Source organism: Drosophila kikkawai, chromosome X (genome assembly GCF_030179895.1).
Source record: "Drosophila kikkawai strain 14028-0561.14 chromosome X, DkikHiC1v2, whole genome shotgun sequence".
NCBI classification, from domain to species: domain Eukaryota; kingdom Metazoa; phylum Arthropoda; class Insecta; order Diptera; family Drosophilidae; genus Drosophila; species Drosophila kikkawai.
In genome coordinates this window covers 19,611,518-19,638,668 of record NC_091733.1, presented here as the reverse complement: position 1 = coordinate 19,638,668, position 27,151 = coordinate 19,611,518, and the positions used below count along the sequence as shown (strand labels likewise).

At 39.8% G+C, this 27,151-nt stretch overlaps 1 protein-coding gene across 1 annotated transcript in view; it reads left to right on the top strand.

The window, feature by feature from the left end:
- LOC108074139 (allatostatin-A receptor-like) overlaps window positions 1–27,151 on the top strand; it is an 86,746-nt gene that overhangs the window by 15,820 nt on the left and 43,775 nt on the right. The window contains exon 2 of the mRNA XM_041774984.1: window positions 20,923–21,015. The gene's annotated coding sequence lies outside the window, so the exon portion shown is untranslated. The remainder of the gene's footprint in view (window positions 1–20,922; window positions 21,016–27,151) is intronic.

Below are 27,151 nucleotides of genomic sequence, written 5' to 3'. Positions count from 1 at the left end.
CCTATTTTCCCAATTTGCCCTGGCAATGCCTTCTCCCTTACAGCTCAACTTGCGACAGAAAGCCGCGTAGCAAATTATCAAACATAATTTGATATTTTCGTGTGCCACTCCCAGAAGAAGGATTCCAAAGGAAGGAAAGCAAGAAAGAATGAAGAAAAAGTAAAATCAGCGGATACCTACAGAAGAAACAATGGAAAAGCGTTGAGTGTTGCGTTGGCAACATTTAAAGAAACGCCTTTAGTTCATTTTCCTCGGTTTTTGCCTCTTCATTTATTTATGTTTTTGTTTTGCCTTAAAAATTTTACTTTGCTTGGGATGTTTATTTGTGTGCGAGTATCCTGGTAGTTTATTTCGTTTTCTGTTCTTTGAATCTGATTTCTAAAGAATATAAACAAGTGGGGTATAAAAGTGGAATAAAATATTATTTTTTAACAGCCTTCATGTCAAGGTCTAGGGAAGAGTTCGAAGCCCGAAGTAGGTTTAATATAAAGAATATAAATTTTAAAATTATCTTTAATATCTGTAGTTTCCACATTTAAATATTTTGTTAATATTTCTGGTATTACTTTAAAAACAATGTGCATTGACGTTTCGGTGAATCCTTTGATCCTTAAACGGCACTTGAGCACTTTCGACTGTTTGCCGCCAGTCTAAGTAGCTCTTATCCACACACACTCCCACACACTCGAAGAGAGAGAGAGAAGAAGAATCGCCAGGCAGGAATGTCTTTGGTTTTTTCTCAATGTTGTTGTTGTTGTTGATGTTGCCTAATGTTCTTGTATTTACTTAAGCGCACAAACGACTTTCCGGAGGCTCCGGCAGACGTTCTTCCCCAGAGTGTCCTGCCGAAGCGTCATATTCTAACACAACTTTCCCTCTCTCACCCAGTTGTCTCCCTTCAGCTTTACACTGAGAGAAAATTAGGTGTAGGGGAAGCCTGAAAATGTTAAATTTTAAATTAGCAACACAACAAAAGGCAAAGGAAATGTTCTTTGTACATCTAAACCAAAAACAAATGGAACATTCTGTGGAGAGTGAAACCTGTTTATGATTCCAATAATTATGATGTCTATTTTAAATTTATATATATTTAAGTCTAATGGTTAAATAAACAAATATGGAAGGTGTAGAAATCAGTAATCTGGCATTAGGAAAATATATATTTATAGAAAAAAAAAACAGTTGGTAAAAAGGTCTTTTATTATAACACCAAAAAATATAAACTTTGCTATTAAAATCCCAAGTTATTTCCAATTGTGCCTCACAACTTGTTCCCCTCTTATCCCTGTGTACTTTCCCCGCCCTTCTCATCAGCTGAGAGACAGCAAATTAAGTTTTATTGACTTGATTCGCGTTTGCTGACCGTTTTTCCAAGTCCCTCTCCGCCAGAGTGTGTGTGTGTGTGTGTACTCAATAAATTGATTTCTGATTATCATTGCACAACAAAATGACTATCTCTGCGAGGAAATGCCTCCAAAGAACAGGAAAATGCGAGCAAGTCCACAGACAGAAGCCCTAATGAAGCGTATTAAAATTTAATTAAATAACAATTTGCACAAATGTAAATAAACACGGCGCTGCTTATGTAAAGCAGCCAAGGAGAGTGCCAAGCGGCCTCGGGATGCTCGTCGCCAGCTCCTGCAGGACACTCGCCCGCCTCCTGTTCTCCGGGCAACGCCCCGAGCGGCGAACTTTGGTCATTAAATTAAGTGCACGGGAGGACGACGACGACGACGCCAGGACCAAGATGCCATCTGATGGGGAGCTGTGGAAATCGAGTCCTGTGGAACCCTGCGATGTGGAAGCGGTGCCGTGGCCACAGGTAAACTGGCTATAAGCGAGGGCAGCTCAGTGAAGTTTCCCTTCGTTTTTACTTCTTTGCAAATGTTTTCTCTTAATTAGAAAAATCTTTTGAAGTATCTTTTGTTTGATTTTAGGCACTATCTGCAGCGGACTTTAAACAGAACAAAGAGAAAAAGTTTCTCTATTTCTAACCTGAATAGAGAGTACTTTGACATTATCTAAGCGTGATTTTAGAGAATATTTTATTATGGAATAAAGTTTTTGGTTTTAAACACAAGATATTCCAAATGTCGATGAGCGCTCCTCTCGCTGATGTTGTGCAGGTCGCTTTTGGCTTAGAAGCACCTCCCTTTCCTGCTGTCAATCTCCAACCTTCCTCCCCCTAGTCCACCCCGCAGCAGTTAATGCGATTTTTAATTTCACATACACAACACACGCTTCAAAGGGTCGCCAGAAGTGCCACGCCCCGCGCACAGCCCTTGTTTCGGTGCCGCCATCGGATCGCATCACTCATACGCAACGTTGAGCGCATCCCACATTTTTTTCGCGCTCTCTGTCTGTGTTTTGGGGTGTGCGTGTGGGCGTGGCAGGTAAGGTCTTAATTGAATTTGCTTTTTCCAGTTGCGTTGGCCGGGCAACACGCCTCTTCTCCCCCGCCCACCCTCTCTTCAAGGGAAAACCAGCCGACTGAGCCTCCAGGCAACATTTCACATGCGACATTCTTGTTGTTAAATGAGAAATTTAATAAATTTGATTTAATTTTCTTGGCTTACAACGAAATGTGTTTGCTATTTGCATGCTGCTCTCCTTGGATATATGTGATGTATGTGAAAAAGGCGACTTTTCTACAATTTTTCTCATATTTTGGGTATCAAGTGTAACTGAAAGCAGCTTAAAATAAATAAAAAAAGGTTATTTATTTTAGAATTTGTCGTCCTACTCATGCTTTTTGAAGTAAACCAGCAGACTTTGAATGCTTTTCAGCTTTGGATCTTAGAAAGGTTATTACAGAAGCCCAAAGAAGCAGGTTTACAGTCCAGATAGAAACTGACCCCTCAAGATCGCCACTTCTGAGGATGAAGCCCAGTCAAGCACAAATAAATTTTGTACATTTTCCAAGGCATTTCAAAATATTTTCGTATTTAAATAAATTGTTTACAGGGCATCAGTGTTTAATACCCAAGTTGTCTGCAATCAAATGGAAATTTTCCGCCGTCTTCGCTTTTCTTGCAGAGCTTTCCTTCTCCAGCTCGTAAAAACGAAGCGAATTTTAAGCGGCTTGGTGGGGGTCAGCTTTTTTATGGGGTTCACGGTCACAGTTTGTCTGAGAAGTGATTTTCGTCTATAAACCAATTTCTTATCAGCGGTTTGCACTTTGCTCTGCCTCCAGCGAGCCAAAAAAATAATGACTTATTTCACTTTTTTACCTTAGCAGCAAGAAACCAAAGAAATATAAAACTTGTGGCATGCTATCAAGCGATTTGTCAAAGAGGAAAAGCCGCGTAACCTTCGCAGACCCGGTTGTTGCTGAAAAATCCAACAAAATATATTCACAAAATTCATTCACGCTAATTTCGTATGCAGTTTTCGTGATTAATAGCCAACGAAAGTGAGTCTTTAATGTGGAAAACTTTCACGAAGCTGTTTTTTAAGTGATTTCTCTTCGCTCCCTGGGCCTTTCTCTACGCAGGCTTAATCGTTTTCTAATTGGGAATTAAAGGCCATTAAAAGTCGCCTTCTACTTCATTCTCTTCCAATAATAATATCTCAACTTCCTTTCACCCAGTTAACCCTTCCTTGAGTTTTTTTTCCAAAGAAAACCCGTCACAAACGCTCAACTCATTTTCCGTGACGTTCTGTTTCGCGGTTCACTTGCGGCGGCCCATTTTGGCCGGAAAGGAAAAACACTTTCCTCGGAAAACTGCACTTAAGCTGACGCTGCCTGCATACTATTTTAATTAGCTGATGTCGCTGCTGTCTGCCAGCAAAAGCAAAAAACGGATAAACGAAAGCCTGGCCGAGATGGCTGAGAGCCTGAGTGGCTAAGAGGGGGTAGGATGTCGGTGTTGGTGTTGATGTTGGGGGAAAGTGTCGTCTGCCAGCAAGCTGTCTGCTCCACCGGCCTTCAGCTGGACCCTTTTCCTACCCCTCAATACCCGTCACACCCTTGGCGTTCTGCTGCAGTTTAGCAAGTTGACGGCGAAAACAGCTGGTGGGCTAAAAGTTCAGCTGGACAAGTGACGCCTTCGGAGAGGAGGTGGTGGTGGCACACTGCTAAAAATACTTTATTCCTTCAAAAATAATAAATAATAAACAAATTGTCAAAGGGTAAAGTGTACTTCAGCAGAGGGTATTATGGTTCTTGTTTAAAAGGAAGTAAAGGAGACACTTTCAACCCTGCATTGAGCATCGCTAATCTAAGCATTATCTTCAACCAATAATATCTTTGATTTGCTTCTTATTTCGTTCAGTGTACTGAGGGGTAAGTGAAGCGAAAGGCAACCCACTCGACGCGTGACTCTCTCCAAAAAGCATCCTTTGCCTCCCTTCTCGCACCACAAAGCCTTCAGAGTTGGCGTTCTTCGCCGCCAGTTCCTCCTGCTTTTGCATGTCACTTAAGCAGCTTGACTCGGGCAGACCACACCCACCCACCACACCTACCTGGAAACCCACCCCCAGCCCAGAATCAGCCAAGAACACCCACCTGGTTGCACGTGGCTTGCGTGTCCTGTGACCAAAAAACATTGCCGCTTAGCCATAGAGGGCGTGAATAAAGTCGTTAATTAAATTTATGAGCGAACTTCGAGAGTAGCTTACTTTCTATTGCATTTTAAAGATTTAATTTTAAAAGCTATGATTGATTTGTCAATGAATTTAATTGGAGTTATATTATTTCTTTGATTTTGTCTTTTAATTTCAAATACTTGATGTGGTGAAAGTAATTTACTAAACACTTAAAATGTAAACCATAGCTTATAAACCCACACAATAATTAAGTTTATAATTTTCCCAAAAGTAAGACAGGGCTCAGAAAAATTTCATTAATCTGGAGACTTAAGTTTTATGGCGGAAATTTCCCGGAAAATTCATGTTCCGACATTCACTATTTCCGCCTCGCCCCGGTGGCGTACACGTAATGCGTTTGGTGTGGTAATTAATTTGGGACTTGTGAAAAGCGACATTAAGCGACGAAAATGTGGAAACTCAAATGAGGAAAAGCTCAAAAGAACAGCGACAATTCATCACGAAACGTTGGGGCGCAGATGGAATGGAATTTCGTTTGTTTTTCTGTAAAAACCTAGCAAAATGTGGTTATTACTCCAATCATTATTACGAAAAGGGTCTGGGAAAAGTTTTCGCTAATGGCCCTCTGTCCCTTTCCCCGGATTTTTCTGAATACTTTCGCTTCAATATTTTACAACTAATTAGGGATAATTACCAGCCATTACCCGAGGGGATTTCCCCTCAGCCGCCTTGGCACAGCGACAAGTTGAAAGTTCGATGGCTGCCCCCTCCCGTCTGTGGTTTCCACCCAGATTTCCCCATTTTCCCGGGCTAGGTACCGTCTTTATCTTTTTGGCCTAGGTTCTGTAATGAACAGCCGTGTCCTTAAAAGCTTTTGTGTCCTTTGAGTTCAGTGATACACCGCCAACTGATTGAAAGTGTCGGCTAAACGGGATCAACATTACGGGATCAGGGAAAATGCTGTGACATCAAACAGCTTCTAAATAGCAAGTTTGTAGTTTATGGAATCGATTTTAAAGCGATTGTAAACTTTATAGAACGTATATTTTATATATTTAAGAAAGACTTAAGATGCGTTTCGAAAAGTTAGAAGTTGAATAAGTAACAGAAAAACCTGAGAACAGTAAATAAATCGGATTAATTCCATGTACTATGAATAAGTTTAAATGCCACACTTAATCCCCTGTTCAAGGCAAACTATTTTGCAAGCGAATCCTGCAATTTGGAAAAATCTGAGCTTTAAGCCACCAGCAGCAGTCCCCTTGTAAGATATTGTGTTTCCTCTGATTACATTTACTTCCGGGAAAATTGAAATTCATACTACAGCTGACCAGCTAATCCGGCACTTTAAATGGTTCCACTAGTCTCTGTACACCCTTTCCAGGGATCCTTTCCCTTTAGTCAGAAGTCTGCAAGGCAGTGAATAAGACAAGACAAGTCCTATATAAGTATAAAGATTCTTGATTCATGAATCCGTTTCTACACCAACTAGTTATCTTTCATAATAATTATGAATAATTATTATAGAATTGTTCTTCAACCTAAGTGCATCTTCTCCGAGGTTGAAAAGTATCTGCTTTGACAGCATTTCACTAAACTCCTAGGGTATGTGCACTTCGGTGGCTTCCCCTCTTGGTTTTTGTTAGGAATTAGCATTTTTATTGGCGTGCTGCGGGTTTAAAAAAAAGGACCGACAATTGCCTGCACTCGGAATACTTGCATATTTTCATAAATTTATTCAAGTGCTGGCAACTTGGCACCCGAGGGAGGGGCTGTAAGGCACTCGAAGGAGCGAAAGTGGGAACAATAAATATGTCGCGCAGCTTAGCCCAGTTGTGAGTGCAGTGATGGCCAGTTATGGTGTTTATATTCAATTTAAAAATATCGAAATGGCATATCATTATAATTTGGGATAGTTCTTCTTTCAGGAAAATGTAATAGTATGCATTTCCCTTTCACAAGTCTACTCAATATTTATGAAAAAATATGTATTTCCCGATATATCGAATTGCTCCTCTCTCGATGTCATCCTTAGTTGCGTGCATCCTGCTTAAATCCCGCTGTAAAGAAACGAAAACCCCAACGGAAGTGCAGAAAAAATGCACAAGAGGAGAGTCTTGGGAAATAGGAAAACGGCAACAAGGAAATGACCACCGACTTTTTGGCGCATGCAACGAAAAAAACACTGAAAACTAAACCAAAACTAGAAAGAAACCGGACTTGTATGTGGTATAATAATTCAAACAAGAAATCAAAAGTTAAGGGAAATCGCGGGGGAATATAACTAGCTAAAGCTTTTCAAATTAAAATAAATTACCATTTCCGAACTTGTCGCTTTGGAACAACAAATAATGCACGGATTTCACTTTCTCTGCCAACGGGTTCCCAATTATATGCCAGGTATTCTGAAAATTACAAAGTGAGAGTAACGAAAGGGGGAAGGACCCGAAGATAAAAGCGAACTACACGAGAATGCAATTAGGCCAGGTCAAGACAAGGCTGCAGGTGGGAGCTGGAGAGGTTCCATGAGTGGATAAAGGAAGAATGCTACCTGGTTATAGCCAGGTCTCCTGGCAACAATACTTCTGTTGAATTGAAGATGTCGAAGCTCTACACTCTTTATAAGGCTGTAAAACTTTTGAAACATCGAAGCCTTGAGAGCTTCCCAGATCGATCTTAAGGGAGCTTGCATAGTGTTCCGTATCTGAAAAATATATACATATATCCCAAATTGTTTTTAATCTGGGATTCATTTGTATCTTAAGAAGTTTATATTTTCAAGAACTTAAGCACACTTTTCTTTGACAGTTGCCTTTATCTTTGACAGTTTCATTTGCGAAAATCTGCTATTTTTCATCTACTTTCCCAGTGGATTGACTTGTTTGCGTGAACTTTGAACGTGCAAATTTTCCATTGTCATGTGTCAATGGCCCGCCGTCAGTGTTACCCAACACCACCGCCGACTTTCCCACTCCTTCCACCGAAATTTTCCGCCCTTTTCCGAAAGTCTGCTCTCTGCCGGAGCCCGAGTCAGCTTGCTTGCAATTTGACTAGACAAAGTCGCGACAATTTTTTTGTTTTTCCAAAGCTTTTGAGTTTTTATTTGAGTTTTTCAGTTTGCGTTTTTGTTGTTTTGTTTTTAAGACTTTCTTCTAGATTTATTTTAAGCTTTTCTTTGTTGGTTTTCGGTTTGTTGTTGCCTTCGGTGATCCCCCGAAGCTGAGGCGACACCTGACAGTTTTCTTATTTATTTGTTTTGGTGAAAAATTACATAGCTCAGGTCGCCTGACAAACTGCTCGTGAAAGTGGGGGGTGGCATTTTCCTCGGGGGATCTGGGACCTGCTTAAGTTAAGCCAACTTTACCAACTTAATTTGTACACAAATTCATATTTTTCATAATTTTCTCCCTGGCTCCTATGCTGTTCTGTTGGTTTTTCCTTGGCGGTTTTCCTCTGCCGTTTCATTTTTCATTTTCCCCGCATTTCTTGATTCCATTATGGCCTGCGGAAAGTTTTTTCCTACAAAAAAAAATTATTTTAAACTTTTGGCAAAGTGGCAAATGCTTTTTGTCCGTTTCCCTGGCAGGCGGAGGGAGTGCCTTAACCTGCCCCACAGGCACGTGCCATAAGCCATTTGTCAACGGAGAAAACTGATTGGATTCCAGGTCTAAGTGCGGTGCCTTCTTTACATATTTTGTCTATGTATTCTTCCGGAAAAACGCTCAAGAGCTAAATGTAATCATACTTGCCACCGAATAGAAACTATGATTAAAATTGAAATTGAAATTAAAATTAAAATTGAGGTGTTTAGACAGTTGCCCGGAAAACAAGAGCTCAACAAGGCGGAGACGGAAACGGAAGGCCGGCCGAGGGAAAGCATTTCGATAACAATTGCACAGCCTCGGGAATTGTTTGGAGGAACTTTGCCAATTAATGTGGAAAAGCCCTGAGCCAGTGCCTCGGGTTAATCGAAACATTTCCATGAAACTAAAGGAAATGCTTTGGAAAAGAGGATTAAGCTGACACAAACTATATAATTATTATATTAATATTAATAAATAAAAGGTGTTTAAGTATTAAATATGGAAATAATTAAATACGTTCAACGGCAGACGCAAGTCATAGCCAAAGCCTCTAAGGAAAAAATGGATATACCCTTCATACCCTGCACTTTTCTGGGCATAATGAGTCAAACTCTCTCTGGTTATTGTTCCTTCCACTCGGATTGAGTCGTTGTCCTTTGGCAAACATTGCCAAAAATAATTATGTTTGGATTTGCAGTTGTGCGAAAAGTTCATAATTTTCTCATTTTCACTTTTTGTCTTTGTTTTTCTTGCCTCGAGACTCACTTTAATTAGCTTGCTTTCCTCAGGGAAAGGGATAAGAAATTGTAGAGGTAAAATATATTATATACATTTAGGCCTTAAAGGAATATTTATGGATATCTAAAATATATTGAAAGCAAAGGAGCCAGAAATATAAATTTCAACGAACTCATCACAACAATTTGACTTACTTTATTGACAAATTTGATCTGAAGGAACTGATCTCAATACCTTCTCTTGTACTTGATGATTCCTTAATGCAGATCATGTCATAAAATGAACTTCTTATATGAACTATATGAATTTCATGTGCTGCCTGGCTTACCTGCTGCAACATCGATCTGAAATGCCTTTTAATGAGCCATTTGGTGACTGGACTATCCATTAGCACTCACATTAGTCAGCAGACCGAAGGACTCCTCTCCATCTGCGGTGGCCATCGGGGCGTATGCGTTATGTAAACGAGTTGAATGCTGTTTCTTTACTTTCCTCTTTCCCACCAACAGATACGCAGAGACAGTGGAAAGGGAAAGCGGCACTCACTTTCCCCGGAACGGTGAACAAGTGAAAAGCATTTCCATTTACAGAGAGCGGGGGAAACAGGTCTGTGCGCCATGTTTTTAATCCACTTGAAGGCACTTAAGGCAGATCACTGCCAAGCGTAAATGCGGAGCTTAGACAACTATGGAGGCCACTAGTCCACACCCTCACCCTCCTCCTGGGTGAGAGTGCTCTCAGCTTGTTCAAATTCATAACTCCGATAAAAAGGAAGGGAACTGCAAACAGCAACACAAATGAATAGAAAGGGGAGTAGAATGCCAGGATTGTCATGACATACACAATCGACGCAGGACATACTCTCGAAAAGGTTAACCGACTTTTAATGGAAAGCCAAAGCTTGGCAAGCAAACATTCCGGGAAATGGGGTTTCAATGGAAATCTCTTCGATATTTTTGTTAACTCTAATGGATCCTTAAAATATATCTATGACTATTCAAAGGCTTTATCAAGATTGCCACAAAATTAAATTTTAAATTTATGAAATTTGCCAGTTGGCTTTTTGTAATAAAAGTGCAATAGTGTAATAAAATTCCCTCTGGTGTAACGTAAAGCTTTCTGTAAAAAGTCTTAGATGAGAAGCTAATTCTTTGAAATTCTCTCTTAAATTAAATGTTTATAATTATATAGTCACTTACATTACATGTTTATTGGGGATTTAAGAAGCAACATGAAGATCTCATCAAATCCTTTATCTTTCCCTTCCAGGTACTTGCTTTTTCTGGTCTAAACATCAACAAGCAGACAAGTTCTCTCCACATCTCAGAGCACCGTTCATGACCGCTGATACCCTCTACTTGAGCCATGAATATAAAACAATGTATCATTCGGAGAGTGTGTGTGTGTGTAAACTATAATAACAGTAATAACAACTAAACCCAATGGCAAATGACAGTTCTCAGTTCTCGCTGGATCCCCTCCAACCCCTCTTCCGGGGACAATCCATAGATTAGGTTGCCATTTTCCCGGCTGACTCAGCGAAATCTTGGAACAACGACACACGTCTTGGATTACATGGACATGGAGTGGGGGTGCCAAGTGAGACGGCGACACTGGACCTCAATCGAAGGAATTTCCCGCGGGGGAAGGGTTGGGGGTTAAGGAAAAGCGGAAAAGCGGAAAGCGGCGGAGCACGTTCGACGCTTCACTTAATTAAGCGCCTCTTTGTCTGCTGTAAGTTGATAATTGAGGTTTCGCCGGTTTTGCGGCAGGCAAAAGTTAATCCCTCCCACTCATAAAAAGGTCCGACCTTCCTTTCCCTTTTTGCCCTGGAAAAGTGGTAACAAAAGGCGGCCAAAAGAAGCCAGCAAACTACGCACAACGCGAAATAAATAAAGAAATAATTTAATTTCAACTGAGCCGTTTCGCTTAATTTTCTTCGAAAAGAATAAAAGAAAACAGAACAAAGAAGTGTAGCCAAAGTGGGAGAGAACTTTTGGAGGAGATTGTGGAACATTTAAATGGATTTAAACTGATTCTACACTCAAAGCAATTAGGAAACAGTTTTAAAGGAATTTTAGGATAATGTAAAAAGTTTAAATTAAACAAATAGGATTTTAATATATTTTTAAAGAATTTAATACTTCTTAAATTATCATAAATGCATTAATTGTATTGTTAGCATTACTATGGATATGCTACTGTTCTTTTCCTGCTTTTCATTAATTTGTGCAACTATTCTGGTTCACATAATTCCTGGACAGACTCGGTCTGGAAGCTTGTTAACCTTATATAAGCCTGATCCTCCGAGTGGCTCCCCTTGTCACCAACACGTGTCCACGTGTGGGCGTGTGCCTGCGTATATTAAGAGCTTTATGTGGATTATGTTTTTATGGCCAGTGGTGCAAATCCCACCAGCTCCCACTTGGCCTCGCCAAATATTTGTATTTGCTGCCATTTTCCTGCAATCTTTCCATCTTCGGCTACCTGCCTGCACCTGTCCTTGTCCTTGTGCTCCTCCTACCTCCCCCTGCGTCTCCTGGGAGAGAAGATAAAGCTGCCAAGAGGTCAGGCATGTCCAACTGAATTAAATTGGATTAAAGAACAAAGTGAGTTTGCTTATACGAAGTTGATTGCACTTTAAATTCTTAATTTTATCAATATTGGTTTATTTAATAAGTTATTTTTGTGTTTTGTTCGATTGTTCATTAGTTGGCTTACTGCGAAAAATTTAATTAAAAGCTGAGTTTATGCCAACAGCAGGCACAGATTTCAACAGAGACAATGGCTTGTTCCAGTTTCAGTTGCGTTTTTCCAGCAACATTTGGCCAACTTAATTTTGTTTCTGGCTTCTCGTGTTGATTGAGCTACGTGCCAATGGGCAGTGGCACCTGATCCACCTCTCCCCCCTCTCTTATTTCCCCTCTCCCCTTTCCCTTTGTTCGATTTTTCGATACAAATATTTGCAAGCCACTTTAATTTGCTGCCAGCTCCCAGCACTTGGACAAAAATCGACAAGCAAATATGTTTTCTGTGTGATATTTTATGGGTCCTCTTTCGGCTCCCCCGAAGAGGGGGAGATTGATGATAAAGACGGCGATATTTGGCTGGCAAAGGGGCTTTTCACGCTCCGCACGCCGTGAAACGAGATACGACACTCACGGCCAAGTATGTGGAAAATGGAACAAGTTTTGCGGCAAAGAGAAAGCGAGGCTGGGGGAAATGGGGAAGAGCGAGGACAAAGTTACTCGAGTGACACCGGAGCAGGCTGCCATTAAATATAGACAGGATACGCACACAAAGTTGCACACAGCTGAGGGTCAGATTGAAGTGGCAGTTTGGATAATACAAATATTAAAGGAAATAATAAATAAATTAACTAAATAATTAAACATAATACATGGTTTCTTAAGTATTTAGGTAAAAAAGAGGGAAAACTGATGCAAAATACGAGTAATTCTGCAAAAGAGTTGAGAGAATATTTTAAGCAGCATTTATTTATTTATTTTAATACTCTATGAATATTCTACTACAATTTTCTTTAATATTTAAGATTGCATTTGGGAGTTGCATATATAAAATATATATAAAATGTTATATGATCCTCGAAGATATATTGTGAAAGTTCGCCTAAAGCAATCGTACTGACGCCAACCTTCGAAAGGTATATAAATGACATGTATTTATTACATTTTAGGTTGTACATAAATTGTGATAATATATTAAATATTAAAATATTAATTTCATTCCCAGACCTATTCTCCTAACCTCGATCGTGTGGCGGGACATGTGAAGCACCTTGTTGCTTGTTGTAAAAAACCACAACAGACTGAACCGCCACTCCCAAATCGCCTTCGAGCGTAAAAATCCTGCGTCCTGAGTCCTTGGAGTGCGAAGCAGTGCAGCGGGGGGTGGTGGTGGGTGTTGTTAGAGGGAGGGGTGCATCACACATTTTGTTGTAACAAATTAGCTTGACAACCGAGGTTTGTCTTTGCTGCTCAGAACCTGCGGTTTCCCTTGACTCCACAGCCAACGGAGCAAAGAGAAAATGTCAGAGCAAATAAAACTTGTGCAGGCACCACCCACCTTACCCTCACCCTCACCTGCTGGGCCTTCGGCAGGTGTAAATTGTTTTATTGACATTTTGCGTTGAAAGTCTGTGTGCCATTTGTGTTTCTTTAGCATTTCAAATGGATAATTAAGCGGATGGGTTGAAGGAATAGTTATTTACACAAGAATTCAGAGAAAAGCCAACACAACGATTAAATAGTTAAGGAATTGCAATGGGATAAATGTAAATATTTACAATTATTTCTTAGTTGCATTTATATGCCTTGAATATAATGTTAGCTTACATTTGCTCTGAATATTTATAAAATAACAAAAACACATTCCCATATCCAAGCCAAATCTTTGCTGACCAAGTAACTAACTTATTTTATGTTATTTTAGCCAGACAAAACAACATCAAACGGGGAAAACAGCAGCATTTTGGAAAGTGTTCCCCGGCTCCTTGGCATTCTCCCAATTTTCCGGCTGCTTCAGCTGCAAACTTTGATATGGAAACTTTACCCGGACTGTTGCTGCTGTTAATGCTGTTCTTTACATATTTTACGTGCAGATTTGGCCCCTCGGAGCACTCTTTTTATGTACTCCCAGCTTCCCCTTTCCCTTTCCCTAAAAATGTTACTTTTTGCCTGGCTGACCCGAAACTTTTTGCTGGCTGAAGCCATCTCTCTGCATTTGATGAAAGAATAATGTTTTCCTTCTGTCGATTTTTTGCAGTTCGCTGCTCTGTTTGCCATGTTTTGCCATTATGTTTTTCTGGTTAATTAGATTTCGCATTTCGCATTTTGGAGCATAACAATAGCTCTATATAAAGCATATATACGCAGCCTGATAATTGGTCTATAAATCATGCGGGCCACGTGGCGTATGCGCAACGTGTGAAGGAAAATGAAAATAAAAGGGAAACTTGGCAAACAGAAAAAAAGCCGCTTACAAATTGGGAGGATGGAGTTGGCCAAAGTATTAATAATAGTCTGGAGTTGGCCGCCTCGCAATCTGTTTTCGTTGTTACAACCGACAAAGGGTGCCACAGTGGGGTGAATGTGCCAAAAACTGTGGGTAGATGTAGGAAATACTTGTGCTAAATATATATTTATTGAAGGAGGTACCACAAAGTCAGAGATCAGAGAAGGTTTCATTAAGAATAAGCTTAAATAATATCATTTTCGATTAATAATAGACAACTTCAGGGCTGTTCAAATATTTGATTAATACAAATTCATCTCCTAAAATATATATATATTTTTTTAACCCACATTTCAGTGGTTTGGCAACACTGTAGCATTGATGGCTAATGAGGCCAAGTGCAAGCTCCGTTCATCCATCGCCCGCTGTGATGGCTTTGCTCAACTTTGCGTTGCTTTTCCCGCCGTAAACGCTTTTCCGGGCATTTTCGGTGGCTTTTGGCTTCGCCCGGGGGAAGGGAAGGGAGGGAGGGGTGGGAGCCCGTAAAGAGCCAGGGGGTCATAATTCATTTCCACATAATTTGACTTGCACACGCGCAGCGTCAACGGCGAAGATGGGAAAGAATGGCTGCGAGCGACTGTCGCAGAACACTGGGGAAAATATAAACTAAATAATGTGGAAAATATTTGCATTTAAAATATTATAAATATATTCGCAGGAGCTCAGCTAAGAGGATAAGGGTAAAATAACAACGAAATCCACTTTAAGTCTGGTTTATCTGTTTTACTTGTGAATTTAACCTTTATTTTTCCAAGTGCAGTATGGAGGAGGGTAGAGTGCAGGCTCAGCACAAGGACATGCCAGGTGGGAGCCATAGGCAGCTGCCCGGAGCTGGTCTCCTGGAGCCTTACCGCAGACAGCTGTCACTTAAATTCACTTCTCCGGCTGACAACTGCGTCGAAGTGGCATCCTGCAGATCCTTTGGCACCACTTGGGGTGCAGGGCGGAGTCAACAAGACAGGTTGTTTTCTTTTGTAGAAAAGGTTGCTAAAAGCTTTTCGCTTTCAATGAACGTTTGCTTGCAGCTCCTTCTATAAGGTTCAACTTGTGTTCTCTTTAGACTCTTTAATCGATAAATGAAATAAAAAGTACCAAATCAATATCTCTCATGTATTTTCCATTCCAAACTCATTGGAAGATACCCTGAGATCTGGTTTTTAGTGGAAATATTACTTATAGGATTTATTGTACAACCAACGTTCTATCTTCTTTGAATTTCCCCCGAAATCCTCACTCAATCTGCCTTCGTTTGCCTCTTGAACTCGCAAATGGATAGTTCTGCTTCGGATTTACAGATTTTGCATGGAAATGTTGCATTTTTAGCCTCTCCATTGCCTCAGAATTTCCCCTTTACTCCCAGAATTTTCCAGCCATTCGCCATGCATATTTTCCCTCCTCGAATATCTGATCCGCTCTCTGGTGTGTGCGAAATTCGAATAAATTTTCACAAATAAAGCTGCGCGTGCTCTCTTAACAAGCGAAACAATTTAAATGGAAAATATGGCAGAGGGGGAGACGGGTGTAAAGAGCTGAATCGTGAAAAGTGTCAAAAAACAAAGTGACTGAACAATTGACAATCTCACCTCACAACCCTCGCTCAATCAAATTCATAGCTCAGTCAGAGGAAAACCACTCAAAAAGAAAAGAGTGGCCACAAAGAGGCGACGCCCGGCGAACTATAAAAAGTTTTCCAGCTTTTCCATTAAACGAAGCGAGAATAAATGACCTCTCATTAAATTATTATGCATTTTACTCTTATTTTTTGTTTTGAGTCATTACAATAAAGGTTATATGGTTCATGAATGTTTTTACCTGAATTATCGGAGAATACCTTGAGACCAATGGCACCTGTAAACCACAGAAAATGTAGAGCTGAGGAGGGAGAGCCATCAAATGATTTTATGTTTTAAAAAAGTTGAATTTTGATCAGTGCAGTGACTCCATTTCTGTAACTATTGCTTTCATGAACTCAAGGTAAAAGGAACGATATTATATATATAAATATATTTTGTATTATTATAATATGTATATAATTAATTATTATTTAAAAGAGCCTGTCAACTCCATGAGATGTTCAATTAAAGTTAATCAAATACCAAAGTGTGGAGTAAATTAATTCTGCCTTTCCCAACAGAGTCAATTCTCAGTCTCCCTTCCATCAAAGGATTTTGTTATTGCTTTTCCCTGTCTCTTAAATACAGTTTGACTTTATTTCCATCCATCGATCAAATTTCCCCCAATCGGAGTTGGTCACTTACTCAGTTAGTTGGCCAAAGTTTTGGCTTTTGCCCGGGACATTAGTCAAAATGCTAACTAAATATGGCTTCAATTGCTTAACTGCCACTGACAGCGGTCAGAGATGGGGGAGCAGCCTTTACCCATGATTGAATTTGGCTTTAAAAAAGGCAACACGAAGCGTTTATAAATCATCGGATTAAAATGAGAAAAAAGAGGGAAAAGTAAATAAAAGGGCCAGCTCACATTTATTGGTATTAGCCCCGAAGTTGTCGACATCTTCTGCAATTGGCCCTGGTCTTTGCTCATTAATCTTAGTTAGCCATTCCGCCTGGCTGCCCAGGATCTTATATATAAAGCCTACACCTAAAGAAAAGGGGAGGAGAAATGTGAGGGAAATATATAAAATTGTATTAACATAAATTCTTAATTAATCAATGAAAGGAAAGGGTTCAAGTAACCTTTCAATAACAACTAAACAGACTGAAAATATTAACACCTACAACTAATTCCGAATAATTCTATTCTTCGCCGCACTTGCTGTTCTCTCAGTGTGCCTTCTGCCACCACCTGACCTTAACCCCTCGTTGCCGGGGCTGCTGGCATCGCTTAACCCTTCGCCCTCGTCACTTAAGAGACTGCCACTCACTCACAGCTCTACACAGTTTTAATTCATTTTAATTTGTTGCCTGTTTGTCTTTGTGACTGAGCTTTGGCTTCGGCACCTCTCTGGGTAATTCACAGCCTGGTTAAGGACTCCCCTCCCTTCCACGAAGTGTCCATTGCTCTTTAAGTTGGTTTAAGCAGCCGTAAGTTTTCCACTTTCCCCCTTGTAAATAAGGGCAGACAGAGCGAGGTCAGTCGTCGGGAAGAACATAAAAAGTTTGTAAGTCATTCCAAAAATGATTTCTTGGCTGGCTACTGATTATATCAATTTTTGGGGAGAAGGGAAATCGCATTTTCCTGCACTCTGAGGATATGAGATTGGGTGTCTGAGGGAAAAGTGCACAATAAAAATGCGAAAGTAGTGAAAATCATGAGAAAGCAAAAATAACTGAAGAAGGGAGAGGCTGAGGTAGGGGATTACTAAGGTTATCCCCCGCCAAACTATATACATAAATACAAAAGTAAGTAAGTAATTTATATTTGTGCGTTGGCGGCACGTGTCCTGCTCAAGTGGTTCATCAATCAAGCCACCGAAGAGGCCAATCAATCGAAGCTGGCCAAAGTCCAGGACTCAGCACCACAAGAAAGAACTTAACTTGATCATTTTAATGGGTGTTAAAGATACATAGATACTCACAGCTGACTGCTAACTTTTACATTTGTTTATCATTTAATTGGTTACCAAAATCTCCTCTCCCCTGGCCAAGTCTGCTTTTGTTTTTCACACACTTTTGGCCATTTTCCATTTAGGTTTCTGGGTTACTCTGCCTTTACTTTACTTGATTTTCTTCCTTTTTTGCAGCTTGTTCATTTTCAGGGCTTATCGTACAAAGCCAAGGAAATATAGTGGCTATGGGAAAGAGAATGGCAATCGCAATTGTTTTTGTAATTATTTGCGGTTAGTTTTCCCCCAGAGAAAATCCCCTTGCCTTTTCTTTTATCTCGCCAAAATATTGTCTCCTCTCAGAGTCCCCTTTACGCTCGAATCGCTTTCAAACTATTTTCCAGCATTGGCCATATATTTTCTATTTTAAGAACATTGTCTTTATGCCCTGCAGGATATAGTCTAGGATGGGGTGAAGGTGTTTACGAGAGAGAGTAATTCTTGAATTCCTTATTTAATTTTAAGATTATTACATAACTAAACTGGATATTTAAGCATAAACTCCCAACATTTATCCACTGTTTGCTCAGTTTTCGATTTCCATTCAAGTTAAGTTTATCATAGGAAGGTCATCTGAGAAGTGGAGCCTCCCCCGAACACCCTTTGTTGACTTTTACCCTCTCCTAGTACGCTCTCCGCATATCAGAGCCCTTGTCCTGGATGGATATTTGTGTTTTATGGTTATGCTCGCATATGGGAAGCCATAAAACCGGCAACTGCGGACACTAAGCCCGAGTTGGGAGGGATTGGAGTGGGCTGGGTGGTAATTTACATTCCATTTTCGCTTAGTTCTCTGCGACAAATTAAGGAAATGCAGGGATAGAGGCAAAGATGGAATGGCTAAGCTATATTAATCCGAGACTCAATTCATATTCAATTGGCGCCCTTTTTGCTCATTTGAGTTTCACCCTTCGATGTATCTTTTGAGGGGTAACTGCCTAACTCCCTCCCATATCCCGCAGACTCGCTAACCCTTGGGACCGGAATCCAACTCATTTATCCACACACTCGTCACACCCACTTGAGGGGTGCCAAGTGCCACTTGGAGCAAAAGGCGAATCGGATGAAATGGAAGTGGCTGGGAGTAGGGGCAGGAGCAGGGACTCTAAGAAACCCTAGTAAATATTTTAAGGTTTTTGAATTTGTTGTAGAACATAAATATTTATATTTTAGTGCTCGATAAAGGTGCTTGATCAATTTAATTAAGAATTGAATTTTAAGTAGGGTTCTTATTTCATAATTCCTATTTTATTAAACTCCTCTTCGTAAATTCGAATAGGACAAGTCTTCTCTACATATTTTCTCTTCGAACTGTTGCTGGTTTCATCGCTACTCTGGAGCAGCACTGACTGTAACATTTGTGGCCCAGAAGTCACCCCTATTCCCTTTTTGGCCACTTACACCTCCCTGAGCTCATCAGGAAAATATGGGAACGGGCCAAGTAGTTTCTTTGATTATTCAAATACATATAGATGTATGAAGACATTGGACCGATTCGATTAGTCCAGACTGCAGACCCCGCACGAAATGTGAGAACATAAAAAATAATGAAAGCAAGGACTATGGAGGGTCTGATTTTCGGGGTATTTCGGGGGCCTTTGTGATGACATCGACAGGAATATGTTGTTACCTGGGAGTTCTGAATGGGCTATAAAATCCGATACGAAGTTCGATTGGAATTGAATTTCAATCAAGCCCAAAAATAAGCCTTACCTCTTGGAGGTAGAAGGTAAGGTAAGAATGTTAATCGTATTTATTGGAACTAGCAACTTTCAAGGAAAATAATTCAAATGCCTGCTAACAGGTTCCTTTAAATTTAGTTATTATTTCATTTGTGTTAAATTTAAGAATAATAACTATAATAAATGTATTTAATTCAACTTTAATTCGACTGCCAACACTGCTCCTTGGGTCACTCATTATGGTCCTGCCTGTCTCGGTCTTAACTTCACCCATTTGGCCATCTCGGTACGTGCACTCGTAACTCACAGCTGCCACATTTTATTCTAATCATAATGGTGGGGAGGAGATCCTGCCAGGACCCAAGGATAGTTCACAAGGCGACAGAACGACGTGTGGCGTCCGAGTGCCAAGTGCCAAGTACCAGTGATGTGGGATAAGTGAATGGCCAGAGGCACATTTTCAGACTTTCCCCATTTTCCCATTTCGTTTAATTTGGCTTGAGAGGCCTGAGTAAGCCAGAAGATTGTGCATTATGAGTTGGAATTCTCTAAAGGAAGTAAACCCCTTGAAGGCAGACATGGGAAGTGATTCAGATTCAACTCAGGGATATAGCTACGAAGGTGGAAAATATCCATTATAGCTGTATTAGAGACGAGAGTTCAAGCCACTATTGCTATGAACACAGCTGTATAGACACAGCCCCCGGCAATTGCCATTTCATTTGCATCTGTTGATGGCATTTTGCGGTTGCACCAGCCCAACTCTCTCCCCCGCCTATTCCTGTTCTAATGAGCTGCACACTCGTTGCCATGGCCACGAATGAGGACTAGACTTCTGTTTATATTCGCATATGTATATATAGACACGTATTCGCAGTTAATTGTGGCTTAGTTCCGCCTAATTCGCTTTCAATCTCTTGAGCCAGCCCCCAACTCTGTGAGTTTCTCAGCAAAAATTTGGTATTGTTGAGGGTCTTAATAGCAGCAGCCACAAGGCAATCCCAAAGTAAATTCTAAATACTTGAGCTACAGTTTCTGAAATGTTTACTAAAACCGAGTGAATGTTTACAAGGGAAATGTAAGGAAGCAATATAAGATGCACAACTTCTGACGCCAAAGATGCAATGCAATGGCTGTCATAACTGTCAATAACAGCATAATATTAGCGAGAAAAGAACAAACAACAGAAAGCTAAAAACAACAAACACATAAAATAACAATCACTGTCAACCATCTGCCTTTGGATAATAAAACTCGTAAAAATCAAACAAAAGAGGGAAAAATGTTAACGATAATTCGTCTCAACAACAAGCCAGAGAATGCAATAAACTGGAGAGAAGCATCCACATTTGTATATGAACAACCATAAAAAAATAATATTAAATTTTCAGCCTAATTGTGATTTGTTTAACAGCGGGGATATTTGAGGAGAATTAACCCCAAACTTAAATCTTTGACTTCCAAATGAAATTCAAAATCAAATGATATATAAATTATCTTCTCCACTCTTCAAATTTCAAAGGATAATTAATGAAACTGTCAGAATAATTGATCTGTGTCTATATACCATTATCCACACACTCGACTCATCACTCATTTACCAACAAATTAGCGAAACATTTTCCACCCGCTTCTCCTCCTCCGAATTTCACATTATTTTCCATCGATTTTAATTGGTAAATGCCAAATGAAAGCAGATGCATTTTTCATTCAGTTTGTAAATAAATAAATTGACTTTAATTGTGCAAACTGTTTCATTTTTCGATTACAGAAACCGCCCAGCAAACGTTTCTAATTTGGAGAAGTGAGCCCGGAATCGGAAGCCGGGAGCAGAGGGTCGGAATATCAAATTGCGAATTCACAGGTAGCTACCACTTCTGTATCCATGCAAACTTGTGTGAATACCCACTACAGGTGCGAAACTAAACCCATTTGGCTGGCAAATTCCACTGCGGGCTCAGCAGCTCATTTAACAAGGCTGAAACAAGGGAATTAAGTTGAGACGAGGACAAAGCCAAGAGGCATTTTATGGTTATCCTGCCTCCAGTCGCAGAGGTGTAAAACTTTGAACACGGAATGACATGCCGATTAAATTAATGTCCTTAACCGAGGACACGCTGGGTGGGCAGGAGAAGGGAAATAATGGGAAAGGGGGAGGCTGGGTGGAAGCACCTTTTGCTCTTGGCCAATAAAGCGACACTTTGGGCCCCATGGAAAAATATCATAAAAATAAAAACATTCAGCGAATGTTTGATAACTTTTACTCAGAGTCCTTATAAATATGCTCCAATCTGTGTCAGAGTATCATCTTTTGAGGCACCTAATACTTAAGGTGATATTTATAGGTATTATAAGTGTTGTCTATACATTCAAAATACCAAACAGTTTTTCATATACCTACAATTACATTCATAAAGATATTTATTATATTATTCGGATACATAATAATAATATAAAGATGAGAGCCCAATCCCAGGGAGGGAAACGTAGGCTGACATTGACACCTGTGACCTGCGGCAGATTAAGGGACAGAGAGAGTGAGGGCCAGGATGGAGGCAGACACATGGCCTGGACACCATGTGCTCCATATAATCACAGCAAATGACAATGGCCATAGGACCCTCTCATCAGTTAAGGCTGTAAGCTGATATGCTCATCTCCCTAAGACGTTGACCCCTTTTGGGATGGGTTTGAGGCGGGAAGAGAAGAACCTGACATGAAGTGAGACCCAATAGCCTTAAGCCTCTAGATAAATGACAAATACAAATTAGATTCAATAATTTAAAAGTGTTTTTGGTTCATCTAAACCTAGCTAAGCTATTATTTCTGTATTATCCGGATAAAACCACTCACTTGTGGCAATAATTCGTAGTCTCGCGTGGAGCGAGTGTCATTAAAATCCACAGATCCGTCAAATAGAAATATCAAAACAAATTACATTTGGTCCGGCCACAGAAATTGCAATCAACCCCGGAATTGTGGAATTGCATACGAAATGGTGGCCTTCCGCCGAGCTCTTCAGCCTCGCAGCTCCCCTTTTCCCACCAACAGATTTCCCACAGTTTTCCCACAACTTTTGTACTGTTGTGGTTGGCTTTTTATTATTTTGTCCAGTGCGAGCATTTCCAAATAAGCCAAAAATGTGCAAATAGCGAGGTGGTTCAAGGCTTTAAAGTCCAAATTAAATAACGTTTTCTAGAGTTTTTAATTTTTGTGGAATTTTGTTTTTAAGGAAAACAGTTGAGGTGGTATTTAGAGAGTAGAAAGTACCTGAAATATTTTTAAGTTTCACATTTTCCTTAGTATATTTTATACAAATTAATCACCATTCTGCATTTATCAGATTATAGAATGTAACTTCATCTTTTTACTTTTCTGCTGCACAAAAATAAGTATTTTGAGAGCCCTTTTCCCTCTCCATTCTTCACCTTCACTCAGTTTTCCCCCTCGCGTTTTTCCTTTCAGCAGACACATAATAAATCCAATGCCAGGGTCACAGCTTTTCAGCGCGGATTACGGAATATAAATAGAAGAACTGAAAGGGAAATATATATACAAGTATCCCGAGTGGAGGTGGAGGAAGCCCCAGCTCACATTCTCTGAATGGATACTAATATGAAATGTTAAAAATATTCAAATAAATCTCACCACAAAGCTATCGTCATTCTATAGATAAACTCACACAAGAAGATAATAAATGTAGGTGGCCAAGACGGGAAAGTTTTGCGTCGATGGATTTCCCAGAAATTCCACTTTATCCCGACGACATTGGCGCTTAATTAAAAACTCAATTTGATGTACATATATTTATGGCACAGCCATGCACAAGATGGTAGGGTATTGAGGTATTTAAAGTATATTTTCATTTATTCATTGATTTATTAAGTAAAAGCATTAACTTTACATCTATAAAACTTTTTTATTAGCATTACGGTACTTTGAACTATTTGTTGCCAGACGAGTCGATTTAGCCATGTCTGTCTGTCTGTGTATTTTGTTTCTCCTCTTAGAACTTCGGAGATGATATTATTCTTCATAATTTCGATATGGGTTACATATTTATATATTTCTATAAATAAAATATTATAAACTTCTCTTGCTTACCAAGTAGTTCCTATTTGGTTGAGCCCGAGTGTATGCAAAGCAGGGCGTGTGACCGGAATTCCCCAATCGAAGCGAGGCCAAAAGCGTTCTCTCCTCGGATTGCGGATAAAGGAATTCGGTCCTGCTGCTCCAACCTAAATAAACTTGGCCTCCGCTGGGAATAGACACAGGACTTGTTGGTGGCGGAGGACGACGTGCTCCTTCTGTTTGGTCCGACAACAGCTGGCGCGAACCCAAGCGAACCTCTTGGCCACTCCAGCGTTCACTCCCGTTTAATGAAAGTGCATGAAAAATTAAATAATAATAATAATACTCGCCATGTGCGACAAGTGGCCATGAAGAGCGGAAAATACTGGCTGTAACGGAAAGCCATTAGCACGAAGAGAGAAGCGAATGGGGAAGGAGTTTTCCGGGAGGAAAACATGTAGTTCCTGCCTTTAAATATGCAAATGGATGCTGGGAAACTATTTTATTATTCACTCACGCACATTCAGCAGCCGCCGTCCACTTGCCGAAAGACAAGTTTTTATTTTTCTATATTTTGCCAGGATCCGCCCCCAGCAGGCTCTTTACTGTTATGTGCTGTTTACGAGGCCATAAAGGAGAAGAAGCAGCTACGAGGCGGAGCAGGATGGGCAATGGGTGTGGAAAGGAGCTTTCAGGAAAGAAAAAATCCTTCCAAAATTTGACACAATTTTATGAGGTGTTTTTGGGGGAAGTAACTAATTCATAAAAACCATTTTTGATTATAGAATATATATAACAAGAAAGGAAGCTAACTTCGGCTCGCCGAAGTTTGTATACCCTTGCAGATTGGTTTTCATATTTATGTCATAAATTATAATGCCGAAAACAGACACTAAACAGAGTTTCATAACATTTTACCTATACTTATTATGTTTACAGTTTGAAAGTTACAGTTATACATTTCCAGCTTTACATTTTCTCTACATCTACGGATCGCTTCTATGGCAGCTATATGATATAGTTGTCCGATTTTCATAATATTGTTACCAAAATTCTGAAATAAGCTCATGTCTTAAAGTAAATGAAAATACGTTGAAAAACAACGAAGTTATAATTTTGTCTATTACTTTCCCTATCGTTCCTATGGCAGCTATAAGATATAGTCGTCCGATTTTCATAAAATTTATACCAAAATTCTGATAAAATACCAGAAGCTCATGTCTCAAATTAGATTTAAAATTATGTTCTAATATTTTAACTTATTTTTTTGGATTTTTAAAATTTTTTTAGAATTTTAAAAAAATTTTTAAATATTTTAACTGCCAAATTTGAATTTGAATTTAACTGTCAAATTTGAATTTAACGACGATCAGTTTCAGTGTGCCCAGGTGCAGTTGTAAAATAACACCTAAATTTGGATTCAAAAGGTTTGAGTCTCCGCTTACTTCCGCCGGCTCCGAAATGGTTTGAAACTTGGACTTTTTATAACAGTTTATACCAGTTTTCAGTTGCTTGCTGCTGATTTCTGTTCGCCTGTTACCCCTATTTGAGAAACGGGCAATTTGCATGGAAATGTTCGGAAATTTGGATTGGCTGCTGTAGGGATGTTGTTGTAAAAAGGTTGTTGTTGCCATAAGCTGTTGTTGTCGGCAACAAATAGGTATAAATGCATAAAATAAAATATAACAGTTTATACCAATTATTATTTTTGCCCAAATGTTTTTATAACAGTTTATACCAGTTTTCAGTTGCTTGCTGCTGGTTTCTGTTCGCCTGTTACCCCAGTTTGGAAAGCGGCCAAATCGAATGAAAAAATTTGCTCACTTGCATCAGTGATGCTCATCTCCATCAGTGATGCTCACTTCCATCAGTGATGCTCATCTCCATCAGTGATGCTCACTTCCATCAGTGATGCTCAATTCCTTCAGTGATGCTCACTTCCATCAGTGATGCTCACTTCCATCAGTGATGCTCACTTCCATCAGTGATGCTCACTTCCATCAGTGATGCTCACTTCCATCAGTGATGCTCACTTCCATTAGTGATGCTCACTTCCATCAGTGATGCTCACTTCCATCAGTGATGCTCACTTCCATCAGTGATGCTCACTTCCATCAGTGATGCTCATCTGCATCAGTGATGCTCACTTCCATCAGTGATGCTCATCTAGCTATATTGCAATATTGGGAGGCTATAAAATCGGGCTTAATGGCAGTGATGCTCATCTGGCTATATTGCAATATTGGGAGGCTATAAAATCAGACTTTGCATCAGTGATGCTCATGTAGCTATTTTGCAATATTGGGAGGCAATATATCAGGCGTAATAGCAGTGATGCCCATCTAGCTATATTTCTTTATTGGGACAAAATAGATATATGAGCATCACTGATGCAAAGTCAGATTCAGTGTGCCCAGGTGCATTTAAGCAACATTTTAGCCAAAAAATGTACAATATGGTCACATCTGGTTTGAGTCTTCGCTTACTCCAAGATCAATGGTTCGAAACTTGGACTTTTTATAACAGTTTATACCAGTTTTCAGTTGCTTGCTGCTGGTTTCTGTTCGCCTGTTATCCCAATTTGGGAAACGGGCAATTTGCATGGAAAATTTCAGAAATTTGTATGGACTGCTGCAGGGATGTTGTTGTAAAGGGGTTGTTGTTGCCATCAAGCTGTTGTTGTCGGCAACAAATAGGCATAAATGCATAAAATGAAATATAACAGTTTATACCAATTATTATATTTGCCCAAAAGTTTTTATAACAGTTTATACCAGTTTTCAGTTGCTTGCTGCTGGTTTCTGTTCGCCTGTTACCCCAGTCTGGAAAGCGGCCAAATTGAATGAAAAATGTTGCTCACTTGCATCTGTGATGCTCATTAGCATTATTAAAAAATTAAAGCATACTTTTGGGGTTTTTCTATTAAAAACGTGACATCTTTTAGGCGGAAGTTCAGATTACAGTTTGATAAGCACTGGTCCAAGTGAGATTCAACTTTTACAGTTTGACAAGCACTTTTCGGATAATATAAAATGGCCATATCTAAAAAATGGTGCAAAAATGTTGAAAAACAGCTAAGTTATAATTTTTTTTCTAAAAATTTATCGAACATTTGTATGGGAGCTATATGATATAGTCGTCCGATCCGGCCCGTTCCGACATATATAGCAGTGAGAGTATATAGAAGACCCTATACAAAGTTTCATTCAGATAGCTTTAAAACGGAGGGACTAGTTTGCGTAGAAACAGACAGACGGACAGACGGACAGATGGACAGACGGACAGACGGACAGACGGACATGGCTAGATCGACTCGGCTGTTGATGCTGATCAAGAATATATATACTTTATAGGGTCGGAAAGGTCTCCTTCACTGCGTTGCAAACTTCTGACTGAAATTATAATACCCTGCAAGGGTATAAAAATAGTCTTCAAACTAAGTCTATCAGTTATCATATATTTACATACTGAAAAGTTCTTATATATGTAGTGGATACTGTATATTTAAATAATTTTATATACCTGTAGTTTATATAAATGCATTTTAAAAGCCACGTTAACAATCCCCCACTTCACCCTCCTTTTATGCTCTGGATAATTGTTGGAACTCGAAAACAGATTTCCCGCCCAAAGCACGCTGTCCCGCCAGACATTAAACAGAGCGAAATCCTTTGTACAGACAACAGACAAGGTCCTCGCTCCTCGCCAACTGTTAAGGGGATTGAACATGGACATTCCACATGAACACCATCGACATCGGCGACAACCTTCTGACCAATAAGCCGCCTAGACCGGGACGCAACCGTAACTGAACCCGGATCAAATCATGTCAACTTAGGCCACCAAAGCGAGAAAATGCCCCGCTGCTACCCTCGAATTGGGCATATCAGTGCCTCATTAATTGGTATTTTCTAAAATATATATCAGCT